Below are 19,433 nucleotides of genomic sequence, written 5' to 3' on the forward strand. Positions count from 1 at the left end.
CTTTGTAGACCAGGCTAGCTTCAAACTCACAGAGATCCACCTGCCTCCCTATTGCTGGAATTAAAGGTGTGTGTCACCACTGCCTGACAGGACTTTTAATTTTCTCAAAGAATTTTTTTTTTTTTTACTGAGGATTGAACCCAGGGCCTTGTGCTTGCCAGACAAGCGTTCTACCACTGAGCTAAATCCTCAACCCATCTCAAAGCATTTTTTAATGTAAGCAGTAAATGTTTAACTACTCCAACATTTTTTAAAAATTAATTAGTTTTTGGGAAATAGGAGAAGCAATAATGTCTGGGGTGTAGTGGGGTTTTTCTTCTTCTCTTTGAGACCTGGTCTCTTCAGTCCGAGATGGCGGTGTGGAACTGGCCCAAGCCTTTGACAGCTCTCACGCCTCAACTTGTAGGTGCTGGTACTGCTATAGGCACGGGCTACCATGCCAAGCTCACAGTGAGGCTTTACTGTGTTAACATGAAGCCCGTAGAACAGACCCTGGCGGGAATGTGGCTTTTGTTATTGTCCACATTGCATTACAGTAAAGTGAGCATGTAGCCTATAGCCATGGTGGTAGTTGTAGTTCCTTTGGTGGGAGGGCATAAATAGCCAGCCAGAGCTCCTGAAAAGCTTCATGGGAGTTAAAGTAGCCCAGCCAGTATGGCTTCATTGAGACAGTGAAAGTTTGTCTCTTGGCAGGGTTTTCCTATGCAGCCCACACTGGCCAGGTACTCACTGTGTAGTCCAGGGTGGCCTTGAGTTCATGGTAGTGCTCCTGTCTTAGCCTCCCAAATATTGGGACAACAGCATATATCAGCACTACCATTCACGTCTGAGCTGATGGATCTTGAATATGGGTAGCGTTTAGAAATAGTAAAATGAAAGGCTGGGGAGACGGCTCAGCAGTTAAGAGCACTGGCTGCTCTTCCAGAGGAAGAACCACCCACATGGCAGCTCACAACTGTCTGTAACTCCAGTTTCAGGGGCCCATGACAAAGCACCAGTGCACATTGAGAGAGAGAGAGAGAGAGAGAGAGAGAGAGAGAGAGAGAGAGAGAGAGAGAGAAAGAAATAGTAAAAACGAAGGTAAGGGTCTGTCTTTGTTTTTTTTTTGTGACAGGATCTGGCTTTGTAGCCTGACTAGCCTAGAACTCTTTATTTTCCCCTCTGCCTCTTTTTTTTTTTTTTTTTTTAAAGAAAGGTTTATTTATTTACTGTGTACACAGAAGAGGGCACCAGATCTCACTACAGGTGGTTGTGAGCCACTATGTGGGTGCTGGGAACTAAACTCATGACCTCTGGGAGAACAGTCAGTGCTCTTAACCTCTGAGCCATCTCTCTAGCCCCTCCCCTCTGCCTCTTTAGTGCTGGGATTATGAGTGTGCACCGCCCCCCCCAGCTCACCAAAGGTCTTGTTCCAAGGGGGGTCTGGAATTGGGTTATTTTGGTGATGGCATTCATTGGTATATGGCAGCTTTTCTTGGCATCTGTGTGCTAATGGTAACCATTTATAAAATGATAGCATGTTACTCTGCCTCTGTCTTTGAACTCATGTCTAGTTTAGTTAATAAACCTCTTAATACAATACATGTAGGTCACTTCCAAGTTGATCCTTGTAATTCATGCTGCTGTTGGTTTGCTTTTCTTTGTGGGACAGGGTCTCATTTTGCATCCTGGCTAGTCCCATTTGTTTTCTTGACAAAAGCCTGTGTGCTTACTGTGAGTTTTAAGATTCATCGCATGAGCTAGGCGATGGTGGCACACATCTTTAATCTCAGTGCTCAGGAGCCAGAGGCAGGTGGATCTCTGAGTTTGAGACCAGTTTGGTCTACAGAGCAAGTTCTAGGAAGGCCAGGGCTACACTGAGAAATCCTATGTCCAAAAACCAAAAGAAAAAAAATTCATCCCTTGATATGGCATTCCTTTTTAAACTTTTATTACATTTGAAAATCTGTGTATATGTGTGGGCATGAGTACCATGGCATACATGTGGATATCAGAGAACAATTTGTGGGAGCTGGATTTTGGCTTCTACATTGTGGGTCCTAGGATGGAAATTGGATCATCAGGCTTGGCAGCAAGCAACTTTACCCACTGACCCATTGAGCCATTTAACTGGCCCTACTTTTTTAAACCTTTCTCTTCCTTTTTTTGGAGGGAGGGGGTACTGGGTCAGGGTCTCACAGTTTAGACCAAACTGCCCTGGAACTCACAGAGCTCTGCTAGCAATGGGTAGGTTTGAATGTAGAATTAGAGCTAGATACTACCAGAAAAACAATCACATTTTCTTCCTAAAACTGACTTGAGAAGTAGATACTGATGAGATTCAATTATGGTTAAGGAACCTGGGAACAGCTCAGTCTTCCCTACCCTGTCACTTTGGTCCCAGCAGAGGAAAGCTGGCTTGGCTCCCAGACTCCGGTGCCCCAGGCTTCAGTGACCTAGGCAAGGAGAGGTGAAAGTGGGCCCTCTCAGCAGCTCCCAAGGACTTGAGCTCCCTGAGTCTCAGGGGAGGGGAGGATGCTATGCTTAGGTAACTGGCCTGTGCTTTGTAATTTGAGGTGGTAGTGCCCCCTCCTCAGCTGTGTCCACCACTTCCTAGAGCTTGAGGCTGAAGTGGGAGGGGGTGGTGCGCAGAGGGGTGGTGCGCAGAGGGGTGGTGCGCAGAGGGGTGGTGCGCAGAGCTGTGACCTCCTTTAGCTCTGGAGCTGACCAGGTGGCACTTTCAGTTTGTTGCCTGGGCTCTGAGAGTTGGGGTCCACAGCTGCAGGAAGGTAGGTTCTATGTCTGTAAGTTGTTAACTTCAGTGGGGATTGGGGTGGGTTTGACTAGACTGAGGAGTTGCCAGAGATACTCTGTGCTAGCCCAAGGCCTCTTGAAGAATGGCTGTTTCCATTCCCTGAGCCTGGAGATGTGCCAAGTCCTGTTCCATGTGCCAAGTCCTGTGCTCCATGGAGTTCAACTATGCTGTTCTACTAAAGAAACTGACGCACAAGATTTCAGCTGACTTGCTTAAGGTCATAGAGTTGCTAAGTGCCTTTCATTCGGCTGATATTTTACTGAGCAGGAATTCACTTCTAGGTGAATCAGACTGCCCAAGCCGTAGCCATTGCATTTTGGCAGCATCTGGCTTCCATGAAGATTTCTTTGTATTAGAGCATCTTTCACCTAGCAGCAGCCTGACAGGCCCACTCAGCAGCACTTCTGTGTCCCTGATGTTTGGGTGTGTGAAGGCTTATGTCCTGGGAAAGTAGCAGAGTAGAAAGCTAGCATGAGCCTTCCCTGGCTATGGAGCCCATGGTGAGGAGGTGCCATAGAATTTCTACATTTCAGCCGGGCGGTGGTGGCGCACGCCTGTAATCCCAGCACTCGGGAGGCAGAGGCAGGCGGATCTCTGTGAGTTCGAGGCCAGCCTGGTCTACAGAGCGAGTTCTAGGACAGGCTCAAAAGCTACAGAGAAACCCTGCCTCGAACCCCCCCCCCCAAAAAAAAAAGAGAAGAATTTCTACATTTCTGGCCTTGGGATGTAACTTAGTGCAAGAATGTTTGCTTAACATGAGCAGAACACTGAGTTTGATACCCATCACACACAGACACAGGACACCCCCCCCCCCCACTGTTCCACATTTCTGATTGTATGGCCTGCTGAACTATATATGGGGAAAACAGGCTCCTAGCTTTGTCTCTGACTTGCTGGTCTTCTTGACAGATGATGGGGATTGCAGGGTATATAAAATTAGAGTCAGTGTTCCCAGCTTGGAAGAGAGACTATAATTATCAATTAGTAAAGAATCATTTATGGGTTCCTTACATTTTTGTTTGTTTGATTTTTGTTTTTAAGACTAGAGCCTTACTGTGTAGCCCAGGTTACTCTTAAATTCTCTCTGTCTCTCTCTCTCTCTTTTTGAGACAGTGCCTCTCTATGTTGTCCTGGAACTCACACTGTAGACCAGGCTGGCCTCAAACTCAAAGAGGGTGCTGAGATTAAAGGTGTGTGTTACTATCTGTGCCCATCCTAAACTTTCTTTTTCTTTTTTCTAAAACAGGGCTTCTCAGTGTAGTCCTGGCTGTCCTGGAACTTACTCTGTAGACCAGGCTGGCCTCAAACTCAGAGATCAGTCTGACTCTGCCTCCCAAGTGCTGGGATTAAACCAACCCAGCCTAAATTCTTGATCTTCCTCCCCAGTTAGAGACTTGTGATACCAGGTCTGGCCAGAAATTATCTTAAATTTGGAATGTATCTAAATTTACATAACACTCCTTCATAGTAAGAAAAGTAGTTTCTAAATTATATTCTGACATGTACTACTGAGTAGCACTGTAGAATTTTAAGTTTTCTTAAATAATGTTCTGTTTTTAAAGATTTATTTTTGTTTTAGGTCTATAAATGTTTTGAATGCATGCATGTATGTACACCATGTGCATGCCTGATACCTGTGGAGGTCAGAAGAGGGTGTCAGATGCCCTGGAACTGGAGTTATAGATAGTTGTGAGCTGCCATGTAGATGCAGAGAATAGAACCCAGTCCTCTAAAAGGACTGAACCCAGGGCCTTGCGCTTGCTAGACAAGCGCTCTACCACTGAGCTAAATCTCCAACCCCACCCAACCAGTGTTCTTAACTGCTGAACCATCTCTCTAGCCTCTGAAATAGTTTTCTAAAGGACTCAATAATAAGTTTGTACTAGTTCAACTTGTTTTGCAAATTTCCAAACAATTTTGTTCTTTTTTTTCAGACAGTGTTTTCCTAGGGTTAGGTTGTCCTGGAACTGCCTGTGCTCTGTCCTCAGTTTTCAGAGTGCTGGTTACATGTGCATGCCACCATGCCTGACTTGAAAAACATTTTGATGTGACAGTTAAGAAATGCCTATTTGCCGGGCGGTGGTGGCGCACACCTTTAATCCCAGCACTCGGGAGGCAGAGCCAGGCGGATCTCTGTGAGTTCCAGGCCAGCCTGGGCTACAGAATGAGAACCAGGACAGGCACCAAAACTACACGGAGAAACCCCATCTGGAAAAACAAACAAACAAACAAACAAACAAAACAAGGAAGGAAGGAAGGAAGGAAGGAAGGAAGGAAGGAAGGAAGAAAGAAAGAAAGAAAGAAAGAAAGAAAGAAAGAAAGAAAGAAAGAAAGAAGAAGGAAATACTTATTTGATTTTCTTCCATCTTGGTAGCGACTTCTGGAATTTGTGGGATCTCTGAACTAGTGAATATGTTTTTGTATACTAATGAGGTCACTGGTGGCTGGCAACCCCTGAAGAGCTTTAGGCTGCTGGTCACCTGAACAAACTTAGTTGACATTTGAGGATTGGGACTTGCAGCTCCACCCAGGCCGCTAGAACAGAGAAGGATTGAGTGAAGTGGTCATCAGTGGCTGGGGTTTCATGTCCTGCCTAAGAAATGAAGCCTCCATATATGCCAAAGGGCACGGCTCATAGAGCTTCTGGAGGATTCTAGAGGGTGGCCCACCTGGAGAGGGCTTGGATGCTGGCTACCCCTTCCCAAGTACTCTGCTCTGTACATCTCTTCATCTGTGGCCTTTGCAGCATCCTTTACAATAAACTAGTAAATGTGAGTAAGTCGTTTCGGTAAGTCCTGTGAGATACCTTAGAAGATAAACTGAACTCAAGGAAAGGGTTGGAGGAATCTCCAGAAACCTGGGTGTAGTGGCACAAGCCTATAATGGCAGCACTTGGAAGGTAAAGGAGTATCATGAGTTTAAGACCAGCTGTATAAAGGAACCTGGGCAGTCACTTGGGACAGAGATATCAGACAGATAATTATCCACCAGATGGATAATTAAATATTTATCTGGATAGATAATTAGAGCCACCTCTTCAGCCCTAGTTAAGACTATCTTAGTGAATAAAATGAAAACTTGATTTTATCTGAGCAAACGTTTCAGAATTGTAAGAGACTGCTTTCCCAGATGTGGTAGTGCACACCTGTGATCCTGTACTCAGGAGGCTAAGGCAGGATAATCATGAGCTTAAGGTCAGCCTTGGCCACACAGTGAGACTGCCCCTCCACAACCCAGCATAATATCAGTCTTTGCTGATATTATAGTTTGATGTTTGTAGACAAAACTGCCCCCAAGATTCTGCTCTTGATCCTGAGGCTGGCCTTGAACTCATGATCCTAGTGCCTGTGCTTCCCAAGTGATGAGATGTCAGGCTTGTGCTGTCATGCCCAGTTCTCCTTTTGAAGATCTGTTTGACAGATTTGTGTTGTGATGTTTGGTTTGCATTGTTTCTGTGGTAAAGTTACTTTGTAAGTTACAGCACTTTGCTCAATAGCATCAAGTTCTGAGAGTTTATAGCTTTGTGAAAAGAGTAAACACTCATTTAAAACACAGAGTAGTGCAAGCCCTTCAGTCACTGGAAAATCAGAGTGATGGCTAGGTCTGTCTGCAGCAGGACCAAGAAATACTTAAATCTTTTTTGTTAGTTACAAAGCTTATCCCGCCTATACTTCCTGCCTGGTTCCTGGCCAATCAGCATTTTATTTATCAACCAATTAGAGCAACACATTCACAGCATACAGAGCAGCATCACCCATCAGTAGGTGTCCTTTGTGTTACAGTGAGTATGTGCTGATTGTCTCATTTACCTTTCTACTATTGATGCAGCAACTGCTCACTATTAATCCTGGCCCTGGGGAGACACAGGCAGGAGGATCTCTGTGAGTTGGAGGTTAACCTGGTCTACAGAGTGAGTTCCAGGAAAGGCTCCAAAGATACATAGAGAAACCTTATCTTGAAAAACCAAAAATAAATACACTCCCACCCCCAGAAACTACCCCAACATTCAACAAAAACAAACAAAACAGGCTTTGATTTTTCTCCCATCTTAAAAAACACAAAACTAAAACACAATTAACCCTCTATATACTTTTATTATTTATTTATTTATTTGGTTTTTCAAGGCAGGGTTTCTCTGTGTAGCTTTGCGCCTTTCCTGGAACTCACTCTAGCTTAGGCTGGCCTCAAACTCAGAGATCCTCCTGGCTCTGCCACCCGAGTGCTGGGATTAAAGGCGAGTGCCACCACCACCTGGCTAATTTTTTAAAGATTTTTTATTCATATATAAGTACGTATGGATGTATGTGTGTCTGTTTATGTGTGCCATGTGTATGCAGGTGCCCTTGGAAGCCAGAGTCCCTCAAACTGGAGTTATAGGCAGTTAGTTGTGAGCTCTCCGATTTGGGTGCTGGGGACCACCGTGAGTCCCGTGAGACTACTCATTCATTTCTCTAGCCCCACTAACCCTCAATTTAAACAAAATCAAAGTGACTATGTAACACATTTGGCTTTTTTCTCCCCAAACCTCTTACTTTAGAGTAAATCGCAGCTATGTTGACTTTGTGGTCAGAACAGTCTTCTTCTTAAATGAGATGATCAGTTGTTTGTAGTTCACCAGATATAAAATGCCTTAGAAGCACTAATGATGACCTGCTTTGCTGTGTTTTGCGGTAAAGTCTTCTAGAGCAGCTGTAGGCTCAGGGCAGTTCCTATCCCATGTCTCTTTGTACTGCAGACTGAGAGCTGCTTGAAAGCAGGGGCTGTGTGTCTCTTTTGTTCATGTCTGCGTGACCGGCAGATTCTATAGGTGGGCGCAGAAGCTTATTTGTCTACCTAGTTGACATGATGGAGATGGAACCTGAGGCCTTACACGTGCTAGGCAAGTACTCTACGGCCAAGCTATAGTCCCAGCTTCTGCCACCATTCCTGTTATTGCTGCTGCTGCTACTACTACTTTTTCAATTACAAACTGCTACTTTTTAAAGATTATTTTATTTTTATTTGTGTGTGTGTGTGTGTGTGTGTGTGTGTGTGTGTGTGTGCGTGTGCGCGCGCGCCACCTGTGTGTGGGTGCTCTCTGAGGCCAGAGGAGGTTGTGAAGCTGCCTGACGTGGATGCTTGGAACAGAACCCTGGTCCTCTAGAAGAGCATCAAGTGCTTTTAACTGCTGAGCCATCTCTGCAGCCCTTCCCTCATGGCTAACTAGAAAAAAAAAAGAACTTAATCTTGACCTCTCTAGATTTTTTTCATGGACTCAGTGTTTACTGATAGGATTCACATTTCAGCAGTCTGTGTGAGTCTTTGAATTACATGCTTTACATTCATTTCCATGTAATAGCTGGCATCCAGCGTTGTCCAGTTTTTCTGTTAAGACAGCCTCTTTTGCACAGAAAATGGTACTGGGCTTGCCGGACACAGAAGAGTCATTTCCTTTCCTCTAGCCTTGGCTCTCACTGCCTGCCTTTCAGTGATTTGTGTTCAGGAAGCTGGGCCATGATTACTTTTGTTGCTGCTTTGTGAACTTCCTCCCCCACTTCCTATTTTTACTGCCCTTGCACAGGAAATGAGGCGGCTCCTGACTGACTGCTGCTGAGCACTGATTTGAGGTGGCTTAGGGTCTGAGGCATGCAGTCCTTTCCACCTTTGGGCCTCCTCCTTCCTCTGGGAGTCACAGGGACATTGTGATAGGGTGGGGATGATGTCATGTCCTCCTTAGGCCTGGGGGTTGGGGAAAATTGCTGCTCAGTCTTCTGAGGCGGACCTTGATTCAGCCTGAACGGCTTAAGTGGGTGTCCTGGCTTGGAGCACCAAGGGTCAGTCAATTGAAGGGATGGGTCTGCTGGAGGTAAGAATGGGAATGGGGTTGGGAGGTGGCGCAGTGGGTAAAATATCCGCAGCACACGCGTGACGTCCTGAGTTAGGATCCCTCGAACCTGTGTGAAAAAGCATCTTAGGCAGGGAGTGTATGGACAGACCCCTGGTGCTCACCAGCCAGCCTGTCTAGCTGAGTTAGAGAGAGACTGTCAGAGAGAGAAGGTGGAGAGCAGTTCAAGAAGACACCCCGGTTGACCTCTAGTGCCCACAGCATGTGCATCCACAAACATAGATCTGGGAGTGTGGATTCTGAGTTCTTGAAGTGGCCTTGCTGGCAGGTAGGAAATAGACTGAGGAACCCTGGCCAGTATTAAGATCTATAGCCCAGAGCCTTGGGCTCTGGGACACCCCTTCTTGGAACTCACAGAATTTGTTTTTTTTAAAGATTTATTTATTTATTATGTATACAGAAGAGGCGCCAGATCTCATTACAGACGGTTGTGAGCCACCATGTGGTTGCTGGGAATTGAACTCAGGACCTCTGGAAGAGCAGTCAGTGCTCTTAACCTCTGAGCCATCTCTCCAGCCTGCACAGAATTGTTTTTTAAACTACAGAATTAGCATTTACCCATCATCACTTTTCCACTGATACCTCTCGGTGTCGTAGGTGCTTGTGGCTTAAATCATAGGAGAAGTTTGTAGCGCCTCTCCAGAAAAAGTCACTTTACTGATCATATTTTGAGACAAGACTGTGCTTTGCAGCTCAGACTATCCTTGAATTCTCATGATCCTCCTGCCTCAGCCTTCTGAATGTTGAGATTACAGATGTTGTGCACTACGACATGGAGCCAAGAATTAATTCTGTAATACATTAGGTAACTTGGAAGTCTCAGAGCATTTGTTGATCAGAGTTTCTTATGCACTGTTGGCATATTGTGGTGGAAGATCCCTGCTGTGAGGGCTGCTGTGTATTTTAGAGGATGCTTAGCAGAATATCGGCTTCTACCCACTACATCCTTATAGCATTTCCCCAGTTGTGACAACCAATGCACGTTAGGGTTCAGGAAAGCAAAATTACTTTCCCTACTGCCTGGTAGACAGACCCCCAATGTAGCCATGATGAGAACCACTGTGTTAAAGGATTGAACACTGATTAACAAACTTTGTAAGATGGAGTCAAGTAGAATGCTTAGTTCTGTGATCTCATACTCTTTGGTTTGTGTAGTTAGAGTTTTCCTGCCTGGCCCAGTCAGGACAAATCTCTCTTACCCGCCAGTCCCATAGTCGCTCAGACCCAACCAAGAAAGCACACAGAAACTTATATTGCTTATAAACTGTATGGCCGTGGCAGGCTGCTTGTTACCTACTTCTTCTATCTTAAATTAACCCATTTCTGTTCATCTATACTTTGCCACATGGCTTGTGGCTTACCAGTGTCTTTACATGTTGCTTTTCATGGCGGCGGCTGGCGGAGTCTCTCTCCAACCTTCTACTTCCCAGAATTCTCTTCTCTCTTGTCCCACCTATACTTCCTGCCTGGCCACTGGCCAATCAGAACTTTATTTACACAGAGCGATATCCACAGCAGGTTTGTTTTTTGAAACAGCCTCACAGTGTAGCTCTGGGTGGCCCTGAACTCTATGTGTAGACCAGGCTGGCTTTAAACTCAAAGAGATTTACCTGCCTCTGCCTCCAGACTGGTGGCATTAAAGGCATGCACTGTCACACTTGGTATTCTTATATATTAAGTTCTGCTTGGGTTTTGTTTTTCTCTATCAGCCAGCATTCAGGTACCCTTTTCTGTGTGCTCTCATGTGCAGTGGAGCCTGACCACTAGCGTTCTGCTTCTGATGCTCACAGGAGCCTTTCTGTCAGTAGATGTGCCTTAAGTTGGGTCACAGCTCAGAGATAGCATGCATGAGGCTAGCCCTCCCTTTTTCTCTCTGACCTTCTCTCTTCTTTTTCTCCCTCCTTTCCAGTCTCCTTGGTCTTGCTGTATAGCCCAGGTTGCCCTCAAACTCACCATCATTCTTCTGCTATCTCCCAAGTGACTCTTGAATATCTTCTGTATGTATGTGTTTATATGAAGGATGGATATGAATGTGTATTGGCCACAGGCATGTGCAGGTGCCCATGTACATTGTGTGTATGTCTGTGGGGACCAGAGGTCAACCTTGGGTATTGATTTTCAAGAATCCTTTACTCTGTGCTTGTTTTAGTTTTTGAGACAGTCTCTCCCTGGGACCTGGTATTTTTTTTTCCTCCCTGAGAAGGTTTCTCTGTGTAGTTTTGGTGCCTGTCCTGGATCTCACTCTGTAGACCAGGCTGGCCTCGAACTCACAGAGATCTGCCTAGCTCTACCTCCTGAGTGCTGGGTTTAAAGGCCTGTGTCACCACTGCCCGACAGGACCTGGTATTTTATGATTAGCCTAGGCTGGCTGGCCAGAGAGCCCCAGGAACTCTCCTGTCTCTGCTTCCCCAGCACTAGGATTGTACATATGCACTCCATACTCAGCTTTGTACATGGGCATTGGGAAATCAAACTCTGGTCTTTGCTTTCATGGCAAGTACTTTACCTACTGAGCTATTGCCTCGGCCCTTGATTCTTGAATGTCTTGAATGAACCCCGAGATCCTGTGCATTAGAGATAGCAGGGACATACTGGGGAGATGGGTAGTTTTGGTAAACTGTGTAATGCTAATGTAGAGTCTGAATCGGGCAGAATACAACATGGCCCTTAACTCAGTCTTTATCAAAACTGCTCCAAGACATCCCAAGAGGTGTGAGCATAAGCCCAGAGTGCCTTCCAGGTGCTGGGAGGGAACATGTAGACTGGTTGTTGTAAGCAGATTGTGGTCCTGACGAAAAACCTGGCCGACTGGTTGTGACAGGGAAGATAGGTCATGAAAGAAGCAGATGGTGTTGGGTGAGGGAGGAGGGTGTGGGATCCTGGGAAGGAGTATGCTGGCGTCTGAGCCATAGCACTTGAGGATGGCTGCAAGGGCAGCAGAGAGCAGTCAGGGTATGTAGGAGGAGAACCAGGAGGACAGGCCACCAGAGAGCTTCACTTTTGGATGTGGTCACAGGTAAGAGGAGCCAAGAGAGCTGGGACCTAAGAAGCACAGATTGAGGACTGAATCTTCTAAGGCATATTTTTCTTGTCTGGATGGATATTTTAAATTTATGACTATTGAGTAAAATTCTTTTTTAAGAAAAAAAAAGCATTTTTCTGAAGCTCATTTCTAAATATGGTTTGTGTCAGTCTGAGCTAAAAACATGGAAATGGTTGGGCTTTGAACTTCATAGACAATGACTTAACTAATATGCCTGAAGAATTTCCTGCACTGTCTCCATGTTATCCAGGGGAGATGTTTGGGTTTTGCTCTTGGGAGTTGGACAGGAGAGAACATTGTGGTGTACTTACAAGCTATTTTCTCTCTTTCAGAAGAAGGAAGTGTCTATGGCAGTGGTTCTCAGCCTGTGGGTTGTGACCCCTTTACAGGTCAAATATCAGATACCATGCATATCAAATATGTACATTACTATTCATAACAGTAGCAGAATTACAGTTATGAAGTAGCAGCAAAATAATTTTATGGTTGGGGTCACCACAACATGAGGAATTGTATTAAAGGGTCGCAGCATTTAGTATTTATAATAAGTTTATTGAAAAACAATTCACATACCATATATTACACTCGTCATTTATAATTCAGTGGTTTCGGGGTTATTTACAAGGTCATGCAGCCATTAATTATAATAATTTTAGAGTACTTTTGAAGCCAGGCATGGTAGAATAAACCTGTATTCCCAGCACCAGGGAGGCTGAGAGGAGGATTAGTTTTTCATCATTCCACAGAACATCACTTCTTTGCTGCCTCCTCTGATCCTCTCATCCTTCCCCTCATCGTTACACACTCATCAGTGTATTGTTTCAGTAAATTACCTAAGGTGGACATTTTGTCATCACAAACTATGTGTGCATGCATCCCTGTGTGTGTAATGGAAGCCAGAGGTCAGTGTTGGGTGTGTCTTTTACAACAGCTCACTCTGTGTCTTTTGCTTTGTTTTGTTTTGTTTTTGGAGAGGGTTTCTCTGTGTAGCCCTGTCCTGGAACTCAATTCTGTAGACCAGGCTGGCCTTGAATTTAGATCCACCTGCCTCTGCCTCCCGAGTGAGTGCTGGGATTAAAGATGTGTGCCATTATTGCCTGGCTATCTATATATCTTTTAAAAAAGATTTAAAAAAATTTATGTGTATGGGAGTTTCATCTGTAGTATGTATGTGCACCATGTGCATGCCTGGTGCCCAAAGAGGTCGGAAGAGGGCATCATATCCCTGGTCTGGACTTGCAGATGGTTGTGAGCCACTGTGTAAGTGCTGGGAATCAAGCTTGGGTCCCTTGCCAGCGTAGTGAGTGCTCTTCATTATAATACTGAGGTATCTCTTCAGCCCCTGTTCAAGCTTTTATATTAAAGGCTGAATAATTTTTTATTGTTTGGTTGTGCCACATTTGCTTATCTATTTGTCAGCTGATAAGATAGTTGACTCTGCAATTTTGGGTTGTTAGAAATAATACTTTGAACATTTTTGTGCTGTTTTTGGTGTAAACGTACTTTCCATTTTTCTTGGTATTTACACAGGAGGAGAGTGCCTTGGCCATGTGGCAGTTCTGTGTTTAACTATTTAAGGAAGTGTCAGATGGTTTTCCAGAGTGTCTGCACTATTTTCCTTTCTGGTGAGCAGTGTATGAAGATTACAGTCTCTTTACATCCTTCCCAACATTTGCTGCTGTCTGTCATTTTCATTATTGCCAAGCTAGTGGTTATAAAGTGGTATCTTGTGGTTTTGATTTCTGTTTTCCTCACAATGAATGATTCTAAGCCTCGTTTCATATGCTTTACGCACAACTCTGGAGAGTTCATCTATGTGTGAACATCAGTTTGGGAACTGTAAAGAAACCGGAGTGTATATTTGACTACATAAGGAGGAAAAGTTTAAGTGTACATACATACATACTCATGAGTGTGTGTGTGTGTATGTGTGTGTGTGTGTGTGTGTGTGTGTGTGTGTACACAGAAAGATGCTATAAACAGATTTGGGTATGGTAGAGAACAGGCCTCCCAGAGAAACAGCTGGCCTTCTCTAGCCACATTTAGCTTGGGCTTGGGTCTGGGGGCGATGGTCCCTAATGATCCTGAAATCTGGCCATGCCTTTGGAAGTGGAAACCTTAATATCTCCCTGTCTTCTCCATATTACTGGGTTAGTGCTGGTAACAGATCCCAGGGCTTTTTGTAAAGCAGGCAAGTGTTTCCACTGAGTTGCATCTCCAGACTGTATCACCCACCTTTTTCCCCCACTTTGGTTTTTAGAGACAGGATTTCTCTGCCTCCCGATTGCTAGGACTAAAGTCATGTGCCACCACTGCCCACCTGGCTGCGTCACTCATCTTAAAGTCACAGATACACATCTGGTGCCAGGTTTCCAAGACCTGTTACTTTTCAGGTAGAGAGAGGTAACTTGACATAGGAGCCAGTTTCTTGGATTTGCAAAACTGTAGCACTGGGAAACAATCAGTGACTCACTGATGTCAGATTTCCAGATAGTCTGCCAGCAAACTTGTTGACTGTGGGGACCTGGCAGGCACAAAGCGATGCTGTCCTGTGCCAGCTGCTGAGGTATGAAAGCAAATGAAATGGTAAGATAATTGCAGGGTGTCAGTATGAAAAGACCGTGTTGTGGGTTAGGTGACCCTGATTTCTACAGGTTGACCGATGAAGGAGTGACACTCATTTCAGGAAGTACAGAGTGGGTGGGGAGGAGCCCTGAGAGTAGGAGGTCAGAAGGGGCAACAGCTTCCCAGAGGAGTCACCAGCTGTGCAAAGCACGTGGTGCTCTGAAAGAACTGGGCATGTGGCTAGAGAATGCTGAGTGAAGGCCCAGGTTCTTGAGAGTAGACGTCTGTGTGTGGTCATGTGTGGAGTTTGATTTTACTATAAGTGTCAGTGGACAGGAGCACATGTAAATCCTATGAAAATTACATACAAAAAAGAGATTTAAAAAAAGTTGGTAGACGCTGGTTGTGGTGGCACACGTCTTTAATCTCAGCACTCGGTTGGCAGAAGCAGGTGGATCTTTGTGAGTTTGAGGCCATCCTGGTCTACAAAGCAAGTTCCAGGACAGCCAGGGCTTCACAGAGAAACTTGTCTTGGAAAACAAACAAACAAACAAAAGTTGGTAGGAAAGAATAAAAATGAAACTGAGGACCAAGCTGGTAAAACTTGCTCTGAGACAGCTGTTAGAATAACTTACACAGGCTGTAAGGTCAGTGGTTGGTAATGAACAATAAGGTTGAAAAGTCCACAGAAAAGACTAGTTTGTAGTTTATCTTTTATGCTTTCTTGCGAGATAGATAGGCTTGATTAGATTTTGATTGAATATTTCAGACAGAAACACTTGATGGGAGATACTGATATTTTGTTTTATCACTTAAAATTTGTTTAAATATTTCTTATTTTATGTATATGAATGTTATGCCTGGATATATGTCTTTGTACCATGAGCATGCCTGGTGCCTACAAAGGCCAGAAATGGGTATCTAGTCCCCTGAAACTGGAGTTACAAATGGTTGTGAGCTGCCATGTGGGTGCTGGGAACCAAACCCAGGTCCTCTGTAAGAACAGCCAGTAATCTCAATGGATGAGCTATCTCTCCAGTCCCTCCCAGTTTTTATGAGGCTAGAATTAATCAGTGGGTTTGGGTATAATCAGGCTTGAGTCCTTCATCATAAATCTCCTCCTCAAATTGTCATCTTGTGGTTTAGACACTGACTGATAAGCATGGCTAGATCCGCTGTTTTCGTCACAGTTGCAAAATGTTGCTTTTCTTAGTATTTTATACATACTGGCTAGATTTTTTTAAAATTTATTTTTAATGTGCATTCATGTTTTGCCTGCATGTCTGTGTGAGGATGCCAGACTCCTGGAGCTGGAGTTATAGACAGTTGTGAGCAGCCATGTGGCTGCTGAGAATTGAACCCCCTGTCTTCTGGAAGAGCAGCCAGTACTCTTAACTACTGAGCCATCTCTCCAGCCCTAGATTTTTTTTTTTTTTAAGATTTATTTTAGCCGGGAGGTGGTGGCACATGCCTTTAATCCCAGCACTCGGAGTGGCAGAGCCAGGAGGATCTCTGAGTTCGAGGCCAGCCTAAGCTACAGAGTGAGTTCAGGAAAGGCACAAAGCTACACAGCCTTGAAAAACCAAATAAATAAATAATAAATAAAGAAATACTGAATTTTTGTTGTTGAGTTATAGGAATCTCTTTATTTAAAATTTAAACTGTATGTGCTTGTGCGTACTCTCGCATGCTCTTGAATGCAGGTGCATGCATGTGGAGGTCAGAGAACAACTTTTGGGAGAAGGTTTTTCTCTTTGCATCTTTTTTTGTTTGTTTGTTTGAGACAAGGTCTCCCTATGTAGCTTTGGCTGTTCTGTAACTCATTGTGTAGACCAGGCTGGTCTTGAACTCAAAGAGATTCCTGCCTCTGCCTCTCTGAGCACTGAGACTAAAGGCATGTTCCTGGTGGCGGCAGCCGCCTCCTCCTCCTCCTCCTCCTCCTCCTCCTCCTCCTCCTCCTCCTCTTCCTCCTTCAGTGTATATGTGTGTGCCTGTGTGGATGTGGGTGGTTGTGCATGCCTTTGGGCTGGAGCTCACCAGTTTGTCTAGAATAGCTGGATCAGCAAGCCCCAAGGATCCTTCTGTTACAAGCTTGAGCTACTATGCATGAGGCTTTTACATAGGCTCTGGGGAAGGAACTCAGGCCTTCATAGTTGCAAAGCAAACACTTTAACAACTGAGATATCCTTAGCCCTAGAATCAGCCATTCTTTTTGTTTTGTTTTGTTTTTTGAGATAGGGTTTCTCTGTGTAGCTGTGGATGTCCTGGAACTCACTCTGCAGACCAGGCTGGCCTCAAAATCACAGAGATCTGCCTGCCTCTGCCTCCTGAGTGCTGGGATTAAAGGTGTGAGCCACCACTACCAGGCAAAATTGATATTTTCAATTCAAATGGATAAAAGGATTTTTATTTGCTTTTAGATATGTCAACAGTAACACTGGAAAGATACAGTCAAAGAGGAGGTAACTAAAGCTGGCTGTGCTAGTTCACACATGTAATCCTAGCACTTGGGAGGATGAAGACCGTGAGTTTGAGACCAGCCTGGGCTACATAGTGAGTTCTAGGCCAGTCTTACAGAGTGAGAGAGAACCTGTCTCAAAAACAAACTAGCACCACCAACAGGAAAGATATAATCCCAGCATTTAGGAGGCCAGGGCAGGAGGATCACTATAAATTAGAAGTCAGCCAGGGCTACATAGTGAGACAAAACAAGCAACAAAGGAAATATTTATGATTAATTATATAGCACTAAATATTTGAAAACTACGGGGCTGGGGGATAGCTTAGTGGATAAAGCACTTGCTGTGTATATGTGAGGACTTGGGTTTGGATTTCCAGCACTCACATAAAAGCCAAGCAAGGGCATGTGTACTGCAGTCTAATTGCTGGGGGCAGACAGAGACAGGAGAGCTCTAGGGTTTGCTGGCCAGTCTGAGTCAGGATGCTATAAAGATAAAGCGAAAACACATTTCAGATTGCTTTTGTTTGTCTGTGTACCTTATATATAAGCATTTTCATTGGTTTTGGTTTTTTTCCCTTGGTTTTTGTTTTTGACTACATGTCCAGGCTCAACACTTTGTAAAAATGTGTGTATATTATATACAGAGAGATGGTTCAGTGGGCAAGATTATTTCCTGTGTAAGTGTAGAGACCTAAGTTCAGGTCCCAGAATATATGTAAAGGGCAGGGTGTGGATGCATGTGCCTATAACCCCAGCACAATGAGGGTAGATGCAGGAAGATTTCCAGGCTTGCTGGCTGCCAGCCTAGCTCCAGGTTCAGTGAGACCATGTTTCAAAGGAGTAAGGAAGGTATTACATACAACACTGACACACCACACTCACATACATGTGTATATGTATTTGTTCCTTTCTATACCTTACTCCTTCTCTTTCAGTTTTTCCTGTCTTTCACGGTGGAAGTAAATAGTTCTTGTTTCCTGGTTCTCAACTTGCGAATAAGATACCATTCAGAAACTTTCAAGCGTTTTTCCTCTTCTCTTTTTCAGTTTGTTGGTTTGTTTGTTACTATATTATTTGAATCGATGTCTTGCTGTGTACCTCACACTAGCCTCAAACTCACCATATAGCACAGGCCTTGCTTTGTACACAGGATCCTCCTGCCTTGGCCACCTAAGTTCTAGATTTCAGGTGTGCTTTGCCAAGCTCAGGTGTTTTTGTAGGGTCTAAAATACATATTTCTTGGCTGGGGAGTATAGTTCAGTTGGGGGAATGCTTGCCAAGCATGCTTGTCCCTCTGGGTTCAAGCTTCAAGGCTATGTAAAAGCAGGCCTAGTGTCTCATGGTTACAGTGTGGCCTCAGCACTTGAGAGGTGACTAGAGAAGGGTCTGAGTGTAAAACACTCCTCAGCTGTACAGAGAGGTGGTTTGTTTTTTGTGGCTTTTGTTTTGGTTTTAGTTTTTTTGAGACAGTGTTTCTCTGTGTAACCCAGGCTGTCCTCGAACTCACAGAGATCTGCCTGCCTCTGCCTCCTAAGTGCTGGGATTGAAGGTGTGCACCATCACCGCTGGCATTATATAGGGGGTTTGAAGCCAGCCCTGTCTGTCTGTGTCTCTCTCTCTTTCTCTCTCTCACACACACATACAGAAAATATAATAAATGTAATTTTTAAAAAACGAACTTGTTTGTTGATCTGAGGAATAGCTCAGTGGTAGAGCATTCATCTAGTCCTAGTATAAGCTTAGCCCTTGGTGCCATCCCTAAATCAACCAACCAACCAACCAAACACCCTTGTGTCTATGAAGGTGATTGGCAGGAGGTTCCATTTCCCAGTAGTCCTCTTCTTTGTGGGAGCTGGCTGACTCGGTGATCAAATGGGAAGTATAGAGAAGCTGAAGAGATTGTTCTCACTCCCCATCTCTGTAGCTGTCTGTTGAGAGCTGGGCACTTAGCCAGCTCCTCCAGGAAGCCTTGCTCACCTCATTGTACCCCCTTGGCTCTGTGGGATCTAGGAAGTGGCCAGCTCTGCTGTGCTGGATCTTTCGAACACAACACATTTCCTGAGCTCTCTGTCTTCTCAGAAGTGACTTACATTTAGACCATGGCTCAGACCTTCCTGTGAGGCTGTTACTCACTTGTGAAGAGCTTTGCCATTATGCCACAGGGATTGGGGAGAACGCTGAGGGGAGTTCATGTGCTTCTTAGCCTGTGGTCCTTCAGTGAATCGCCTTTGTGTTCTTCTATTGCTGACAGCAGAGCCGCTTGCTGCTCTGTTTTCTCTATTGCCTGAATGACTGAAATGGACCGAAAATTATTCTTTAGCTGAGGCTGAAAATGTACTGTGTAGATCGGTGATTTTTAGAGTACTTGCCCGCCATGGTAAGATCCTGGATTTGATCGCTAGCAACACACATGCACACATGCATGCACGCATGGATTAATTTCTCTTTGTTTACTGTACTTAAGTAGAAATAAGTGTTCATAAAGCATGTGATACCTCCCATCCTAGGGTAGGTAGGTTTCTGTTTGGTTTAGGCATTGGGTAATTCAACAGAAACCTTTCTTGTTTGTCGGTAGTGTGTTTCCAGACAGAGATAATGAGGCCTGCTTACCTTCTCTTGTCTTGTGTGACATCATCAAATGTTAATGCTTAGTATGTGCCAGACATTATTCTGTTTTTGATTATGT

General features: G+C 44.6%; 1 protein-coding gene across 6 annotated transcripts in view; it reads left to right on the plus strand.

Moving 5' to 3' along the window:
• The window catches only part of Garre1 (granule associated Rac and RHOG effector 1), a 93,070-nt gene that overhangs the window by 6,145 nt on the left and 67,492 nt on the right, over positions 1 to 19,433 (plus strand). The window contains exon 1 of one of the 6 annotated variants that reach the window (XM_036176944.1): positions 8,557 to 8,639. The exons of the other annotated variants lie outside the window; for them this stretch is intronic. The gene's annotated coding sequence lies outside the window, so the exon portion shown is untranslated. Of the gene's footprint in view, positions 1 to 8,556; positions 8,640 to 19,433 lie in introns of those variants that run through there. 6 annotated transcript variants of the gene reach the window in all.

Source organism: Onychomys torridus, chromosome 1 (genome assembly GCF_903995425.1).
Source record: "Onychomys torridus chromosome 1, mOncTor1.1, whole genome shotgun sequence".
NCBI classification, from domain to species: domain Eukaryota; kingdom Metazoa; phylum Chordata; class Mammalia; order Rodentia; family Cricetidae; genus Onychomys; species Onychomys torridus.